Source organism: the organism of the source record quoted next, unplaced genomic scaffold, assembly GCF_019419815.1.
Source record: "Pyrus x bretschneideri cultivar Hongxiangsu unplaced genomic scaffold, Pyrus_bretschneideri_v1 Contig65, whole genome shotgun sequence".
NCBI classification, from domain to species: Eukaryota; Viridiplantae; Streptophyta; class Magnoliopsida; order Rosales; family Rosaceae; genus Pyrus; species Pyrus x bretschneideri.
Window position 1 is genome coordinate 1,697,929 of NW_025999804.1, and position 8,943 is coordinate 1,706,871.

An 8,943-nucleotide genomic window follows, 5' to 3' on the forward strand; every position below is an offset into this window, starting at 1 on the left:
GATTTGATTTGTTGTCACTTCTGCCCCTCTTTCTTAGAATTTTAACCTATGAAGGAGAGGGAGAGAAAGAAGAGAAGAAAAATTACCCTAAAAATTCTCACATGAACCACATTAACAATTTAACACAGGAGAGGAGGCACATATTCTATGGGTAATTTTATGGAACATTCAACATTGGTGTAAATTCTTGAGAGAAAAAAAAAAGAAAGAATTTGGTACTTCAAGGATTCCCTACGTGTTGTGTTTCTCAACAGGACTCTCCAACTGCTTTTCTTATATTGCACATTTGACTTGGATCGCAAGCGTCTTTTTGATATCTGGGCAGCCATGAACAATGTTCTTTGAGAAAAGGTTGGGGTCAATCGCGACTGAGCAGCTAGTTTTTCCCAAGCAATGTTGTTCAACAACATCCTTGGTTAGGGGGGAGTTGCATTTTCCCAAGACGAAGCTGGCACAGACGCCAGCTGGATCTCCGAAGCTTGCAAACTCAACAGCAACAACCTTCTTGTTCTTTGGACACTTGATGCCTGCGGATGTTTTGATAACATCGAATACAGGTTGGAAAATGCTATCCTTCCTTGCCCATGAATTCACATTCGGTGGGTCATATTCAGTAATAAAGCTACATATAGTATCTCTGTCACTACTACAATATAGGCTATCACCGGCGGACCAAAAACCGACAAGAAACCCCGATTTCTGTCGAAAATTTGGTAAAAATCCGACATAAAACACTGCAATGTCGGATTGGAATAGCGACGCCATTGCTACCGTCACTAAAGGGCTTCAGCGTCGCTTTGTTCGCTTAATCCGCCACTACGTAGCGTCGGTTTAAAGCGACGCTAGTCAACAATTAACTAAATAAAATATGCAAACTAGTGACGGTTTAAAGCGACGTTAGAGAACAATTAAATAAATAAAATATGCAAACTAGTGACGATTTAAAGCGACACCACCTTTGATAATAATAATTTAAAAAAAAGTCGAAATTTGTTTCTGTATTCGTTCTCAAATAATTATAACTCAAAAAAATTATATTATCGAAATAATAAATTTCAATTTTAGGCCAAAACAAACAATAATAAAAATAATTCAAAAGAAAAATAGTGCCATAATATACAAATGTTTTACATCTAACATTCCATATAATTTACAAAAATTCATCCTCCATGCTTTCATGTGCTTGCCTTTGTCGAAGACCACATATTTTGTAGCTCCATAGTGCCATATATAATACTAGCAACTCCATGCTGCCATGCTTGCCATCAGATCAGTGCTCCAATACTTTACTACTTCAACATTAAGGCTCTAATCTCTATAGATTAAACTCAGGTTTTATACCTTTAAAAAATTATGGATCTGCGATTTCCAGTGTCCTTGCTCTTCAGATCCAACATGCATAAATACAAAAAAAAACAATTAAAAACCAAGAAACAAAAATAAATTTTCAATTTAAGCATAAAACTATTTAGAATACAAAATAGAAACTAAAATTAATAATCATAATAATTTAAAAATGAACCACCTTCAAGCTCTTCCTCCTCGAATTGGAGTTCTTCAGAATGTTGATCTTCAAACTGGTGATCCAAAGCAAACGGGGAAGGAGTTGAGGAAAAAATGAAAAGGAGGAAGAAGGGGACGCACAGATGGGGAAGGAGAAGAAGAAAGTCTGAAATTGGGGGAGAAATGAAAGCACGGTTGAAATGGGAAAGAGAGGGGTTTAAATATGGGTACTTAGTTTGCGTCTGTTAAAACCGACGCAAACGTCTGACACTTTTTTTGAAATTCACATAGCGTCGCTTTAATGAAACTCGCGTCGCTTTAATGAAACTAGCGTCGCTTTAAACCGACACAAACTTCTGACACTTTTTGAAATTCACATAGCGTCGCTTTAATGAAACTTGCGTCGCTTTAATGAAACTAGCGTCGCTTTAATGAAACTAGCGTCGCTTTTAACCGACGCCAACTTCTGACACACTTTTTGAAATTCACATAGCGTCGCTTTAATGACACTAGCGTCGGTTAAAACCGACACTAAGTCTCTCCATCCATTCAAACAAGCGGGAAATTTCCCGCCTAATATTTCAAATACTATAATTTTATATATATTAATTTTATAACCCTAAAAAATACTATAATAATCATATATATTAATGTAACAATTTTATACCCCTAAAAACTATAATAATTATATATATATATATATATATTAAATTAAATTTTAAAAATTGGTGACCGTTGGATCAGTTTCAATATACATACCATTCAATTTCTTTAAGTGTTATACATACAAAATAAATAAATTTAAATCTACTTAATAAATATATATATATATACACACACCATTGAACTTGATGGGATACAAATTCTATGGAACTTTTCGATGGTTATAAAACGAAAAACTAATTTAAATCAATATGTCGCTTAAAAGCGACACTGGGTTTCAAAATATTTAAAAAAACTAATTTAAAGCGACATTGGATTTCAAAATATTTAAAACAATAATTTAGTGTTGGTTATAAGCGACACTCATATAAGGGTAGGTTTTTGGGTGTGCAAAGCACCATTTTTGCACAAGTCAAACCACCTGGTTTTTCCTTCTAAAAAAGAAAACATATATTCCGTATAATATCTCCTGGTCCCAAAATAAGATCTCTTCAATTAATTGGAAGGATACTTCTGAGAATTTGTATTACACAAGAGCAAAAAAATAATAAAAGTTGAGGGCCATATTTGTGCGCTATACAGCACACACACTCCACACTCTGTCCATCAATTGATAGTGAAATTAGTTTGACGGTTGAGATCGTTGAAATTAGTTTCGGAGAATTCATATTCCATCAAAACAATAGATTGACTAACACTTAGAGTTTATTTATACTTTCATTAAGTATAACATAAGATTTTGTGGTATCCACTTGTGTAAATATTTTAATTTGAAGATCGAATTCATTCATTCTATTCATAAAGGGTCAATGAGTGTAGCTGTAAAAAATCATCAAAATCGGAGTTAAAATAACCGTTAAATCGTGATTTTTCGTTTATAACCGTCGAAAAGCTTTGTCCCGTTACTTGATCTCTGAATGTTTGTTTTTTGTGATTTTTTGCTGATGTGATCTCGAAGCATATGCAAACAAGTTTGACGGTTGGGATCGTTGAAATTAGTTTCGGAGAATTCGTATCCCATCAAAACAATAGATTGACTAACACTTAGAGTTTATTTATACTTTCATTAAGTATAACATAAGATTTTGTGGTATCCACTTGTGTAAATATTTTAAATTGAAGATCGAATTCATTCATTCTATTCATATAGGGTCAAGGAATGTAGCTGTAAAAAATCATCAAAATCGGAGTTAAAATAACCGTTAAATCGTGATTTTTCGTTTATAACCGTCGAAAAGCTTTGTCCCGTTACTTGATCTCTGAATGTTTGTTTTTTGTGATTTTTTGCTGATGTGATCTGGAAGCATATGCAAACAAGTTTGACGGTTGGGATCGTTGAAATTAGTTTCGAAGAATTCGTATCCCATCAAAACAATAGATTGACTAATACTTAGAGTTTATTTATACTTTCATTAAGTATAACATAAGATTTTGTGGTATCTACTTGTGTAAATATTTTAATTTGAAGATCGAATTCATTCATTGTATTCATATAGGGTCAAGGAGTGTAGCTGTAAAAAATCATCAAAATCGGAGTTAAAATAACCGTTAAATCGTGATTTTTCGTTTATAACCGTCGAAAAGTTTTGTCCCGTTACTTGATCTCTGAATGTTTGTTTTTTGTGATTTTTTGCTGACGTGATCTCGAAGCATATGCAAACAAGTTTGACGGTTGGGATCGTTGAAATTAGTTTCGGAGAATTCGTATCCCATCAAAAAAATAGATTGACTAACACTTAGAGTTTATTTATACTTTCATTAAGTATAACATAAGATTTTGTGGTATCCACTTGTGTAAATATTTTAAATTGAAGATCGAATTCATTCATTCTATTCATACAGGGTCAAGGAATGTAGCTGTAAAAAATCATCAAAATCGGAGTTAAAATAACCGTTAAATCGTGATTTTTCGTTTATAACCGTCGAAAAGCTTTGTCCCGTTACTTGATCTCTGAATGTTAGTTTTTTGTGATTTTTTGTTGATGTGATCTCGAAGCATATGCAAACAAGTTTGACGGTTGGGATCGTTGAAATTAGTTTCAGAGAATTTGTATCCCATCAAAACAATAGATTGACTAACACTTAGAGTTTATTTATACTTTCATTAAGTATAACATAAGATTTTGTGGTATCCACTTGTGTAAATATTTTAAATTGAAGATCGAATCCATTCATTGTATTCATATAGGGTCAGGAGTGTAGCTGTAAAAAATCATCAAAATCGGAGTTAAAATAATCGTTAAATCGTGATTTTTCGTTTATAACTGTCGAAATTAGTTTCATAGAATTCGTATCCAATCAAGTTCAATGGTGTGTGTGTATATATATATATTAAGTAGATTTAAATTTATTTATTTTGTATGTATAACACTTAAGAAATTGAATCGTATGTATATTTAAGCCAATCCAATGATCACCAATTTTTTAAAATTTAATTTAATATATATATATATATAATTATTATAGTTTTTAGGGATATAAAATTTAATTTAATATATATATATATATACACACTTTATGTCGCTTAAAAGCGACACTAGTATTTAAAAATTATTAAAATAATGTTTACGTCGGTTTAAAAGCGACACTAGTATTTAAAAATTATTAAAATATATGTTTACGTCGGTTTAAAAGCGACATAAACATTTAATAACGCTTATAAGCGACAGTAAATCCGACGTCATGTTCAGTTAGTGTCGCAACTGCCTAATCCGCTACTATATTAGATTAAAGCGACACCACCCTCCGACACTATAGCCCCCTTTTGTAGTAGTGTGTTGACGATTAGGATCTCCATGTGTTTGGGATTAGCTGGCTCTTCCTCAAATACAACAAGAAGATTTTGTGTTGGCTTAATGAAGGACCTCGGGATATGGTACTTCGATTGAGTTGGTTCCCCGAGAGGAGAGAGGAAGGGCATCCAGTGGCGCCCGACACTCTTACCATTCACCCATATCATTCCTTTTCCCATTCCAGTCATTCGAATAGCGACAGGTTCATTGCCTTCTGGAGCATCAAAATAAGTCTTGTACCATGTCAAAGCCGGTGTTGTACCTATTGTTTTATGCCATTGAACCTGTTTTGATCCCTCCTTGGTGAACACTTGAAGCTTTCCTCCATTTAGACCTACCTGATGCCCCCATCCGTTTCGTGTGATGTCCAGTGTTCCGGTGTTCAACCTTAGGACTGCTATGAGATTAGGCCCTGCATACTGATGAGTTCATATTATATTATATATTTTACCCTAATCTTAGTATTAATCTATTAGTTATTTTGGTAGAATTTTGATTCTTTGTTATGTATTTTCAATGTAGGACGTTCGACTTCCTCTAGAGAAAAAAGTGATCAAACAGATGAATTTTGGAGTGATTGCAATTGGAGGATGTTCGTGAGTCTTTCAAGATGATTGCATCAAAATTCCATATTTTTCCACCAAGCCGTTTGACCATGGTGATGAAATTAAGGCTCAACGCGCGACTTTCCCAGATTGACATTTTTGGACGTTTTGGGTATTTTGGAGGTCAATATGGCGTATTTTGAGGAAGATTCCTTCTGAGGATTTTTAGGGGACGTCCTCAGCTTTCAAAAGAGAACTTTTGGGACCAAATTAGAGTTGATTTGGTCAGTCAAAAGTGTGATTTTCTGAGAACTCCGAATTCTAGTTCAAATAGGAAACCTTTTATTTTCTGTTTTATTATTTAATTATGTTTCCTAGTTTTACTCTAAGACCTTTTAGAGTTTTATTTTGTATTAGTATAAATAAGGCTTGTTAGCCATTAGGGTTCTTTACGCAACATAGGAGGGGACAACGCAATACTTTGGCTTTCGAGAGCCTTGACGATTCAAGTTTATTTTCAAGGTGTTTTCTATCCATGTTCTTAATAATATTTTGTTTTATGATTGTTAGTAATTAGTTTCGTTTGCTAGGGTGAGGCCATGAGCCTGAGCAAGAATATGTAGTTTCTTTTCAATTTACTTATGATATTATGCATGCAAGTTTTGAATTATTAATCACTATGCTTTAAACTATCTATTTGTCTTAGTGATTGGCCACCATTAGGATATTTGGAAAAGTAATTTGATGCAATTTTGGCGGAGGGCTGTCCCTAAAATTGACTAAGGCTTCTTGTGGTTAACATGTGTAACTACTTAGGATGGACGACACGTCTTAGGAGTTACATGGTTTTTCAAAAGGTTTTCACAAAACTTAATTAGTCTTGCATGTTCACATTCGATCTGGCCACCACGGACGGGTTGCATGTTAGATATACGTTCTATGTTGGAGGTTCCAAGTAGGATATACTCTAGGAAAACCTAACCTTCAAAATATGCATGTATGGTTCGTAAGTAATTTAGAAGAGCCACATAGGATTGTTAGGGTGACGGCGGAACCCTAGCATTCAATCCCTGTGGAGAATGACCTTGCTTGAGCTAATTATACTACAATAACCTTGTTTCTCTTGCAAGTATTTTAGGTGTTTTTAACCCTTTTGCGCAGGTGATAAAAATCCTATCACATACCTGTGCTCCATGTAGGCTCCGCTATCCGGGAGTCCTATTGTCATCGCAAGCAGAGAAATCAGGTTGACCCCAACCTTCAAGGGAACTGGTTTCTCAAAAATAAAGCTCTTCTCCTTATGGCTCCCATGTGCAAAACCAATATATTCACCATTGGTGAATGCGTGCATTTTATGACCAAGACTTGAAATTCGAAGAACAAGTTTAATATTTGCCTTCATGGGCAAATCTTGTGGACTCAACATAAGGCTAGTTGTGTACCACGCATAGTCTGTGGTATCTTTTAACAGGCCGTACAGCTCCAGCGGAGTTGGGTTATTGACTGGCACTTGAAGAGTGGTAGGAATGGGTTCCAGAGATTTCCTCCATCTAAGATTGTTAGCAACATTTGATCAAACAAAGTTCTTTCAATTATGTTGCGCAAAGATTCTCTGAGTGTTGAAAACCATAGTCTTGCAATTTGGGAGGATGCTAATGGAATGTGGTGGCAAGTAATAATCCACACCCCTCCAATTAACAGTTGCTTCAGTTTTGAAATTGTTGTTTGTCACGAAAGCAGCATAGGTGTATGTTGCCGGCATCTCATAGAAATGAACCTCGGCATCTGCGCTAATCTTTTGGACTCCCGGAACTACCCAGAGCAAAGCCTTCCTGGAAAGCTTCAAAGCCTTGTGCAAGTCCTTGAGGTGACTCCACTTGGGATCCCTTGGCAAAACATATTCATCGAGAGGAGCTTCGTCATAGGAACGGGTGGTTATGAAAATAGAACTTGTTCTTCCAAAATTTGTGCCACCATGGTACATATAGTAGTTGGTTAGAGCTCCATTCTTTGAGAAATAGCGTGCAACGGAAAATGCAATATCCTCTACCGCTCTTTGCGAAAGAGGGTCACCAAATACTTTGCATTGAGCAGTCCAATTCTTAGTCCATAGAGATGGTTTGTTGGGTTTATTAGGGCCTATGAAAGTATCTCTGCGATGCATTCCGTTGCAAGTATTAATCACCAGATCAGGAACGTCCTTCTGCTTGCACATGATCCATGGCACTCCGATGTTTTGGTTCACCGCAATCTCTGCTACCCACATCACGTAACTGTTTCCCAATTCTCTATATGCAAGCTGGACCATGTTATACTCATTTTCAATCTACGCCAAAATAATCGGGCCTCCCTATGAAGCAAATAGCTTCGCCTCTCTCAACCTGTTCACAATAATATCCACATAATTCTTCATATGGTACTTGTATGCTGTGTTATCAGAGCAGAATATGATTTCGGGGACCTCCCTTAGCCAATATGGAAGTCCTCCGTGGTTCCATTCGGCTTGGATGAACGGCCCAAGCCTAATGGTAACATACATTCCGTTTTCCTACACTAGTTTGATGAACTTCACCACATCATAGTTTCCTTCAAAGTTAAACTGCCCTTGCACAGGCTCATGAATGTTCCAAAACACATAAGTTTGAATCACATTTAAGCCTCAGCGTTTGGCCTTCTCAAGAATATCAGGCCACATTTCTGTCGTGCTTCGCATGTAGTGGATTGAACCCGAAAATAGAAGCTCGCGCTTCCCATTGATAATCAGCGACCTTCCATCATATGTCACGAGGCCAACCTGCTACAATGATTGATTTTGATACTGACGATGATGATGACCACGGTGGGCATGATGTCCACGGCCTTTAGCATGGGCAGCTACCGAAGCTGCTGAGACTAGAAAGGAAATAAGAGCAATTAAGAGCACTCGTTTTGATACCGCCATTGTCGTAGTTTGGTTTCGACAAGAAACTTATTCCTTCCTTAGAAGGAGGTGGGAACCAAGAAACTTGTTCTTTGAAAGTGCCGAGAAGAGGGTGATAAAAATAAAGGGCGTCGAGAGTATTCGGTTAAGATCTGTTGGTCTTTTTTGCTTTGCAAAGCAAATGCTTTGATTTTAATTAGTCAGTCATTGATATGTTTGTAACTTGTAACAATTTCTAAAACTATTTTCTTTTGAACTTAGTTTCCATGTTCTTTGTGATTTTACAATTTTTTAGCTTCTTGGTTTTGAGAAAACAAAATATTTGCCGGCACAACTTTGTAACTAATCACCTATGGCAATGGCAATGTTGTATTTTTTGTTTTGTTTATATTTATATTTATATTTATTTTATTTTTTGTGAATTTTCATGGGAAAGGACCAAAGAGTTTTGTTGATGCTTTATGATGAGTCGATATTATATTACATATTTTACCCTAATTTTAGTTTATTGTGGTTATTT

General features: G+C 35.6%; 1 pseudogene; it reads right to left on the reverse strand.

Moving 5' to 3' along the window:
• Window positions 1–273: 273 nt before the first annotated feature.
• On the reverse strand, window positions 274–8,444 carry LOC125472157 (annotated as a pseudogene).
• Window positions 8,445–8,943: the final 499 nt, after the last annotated feature.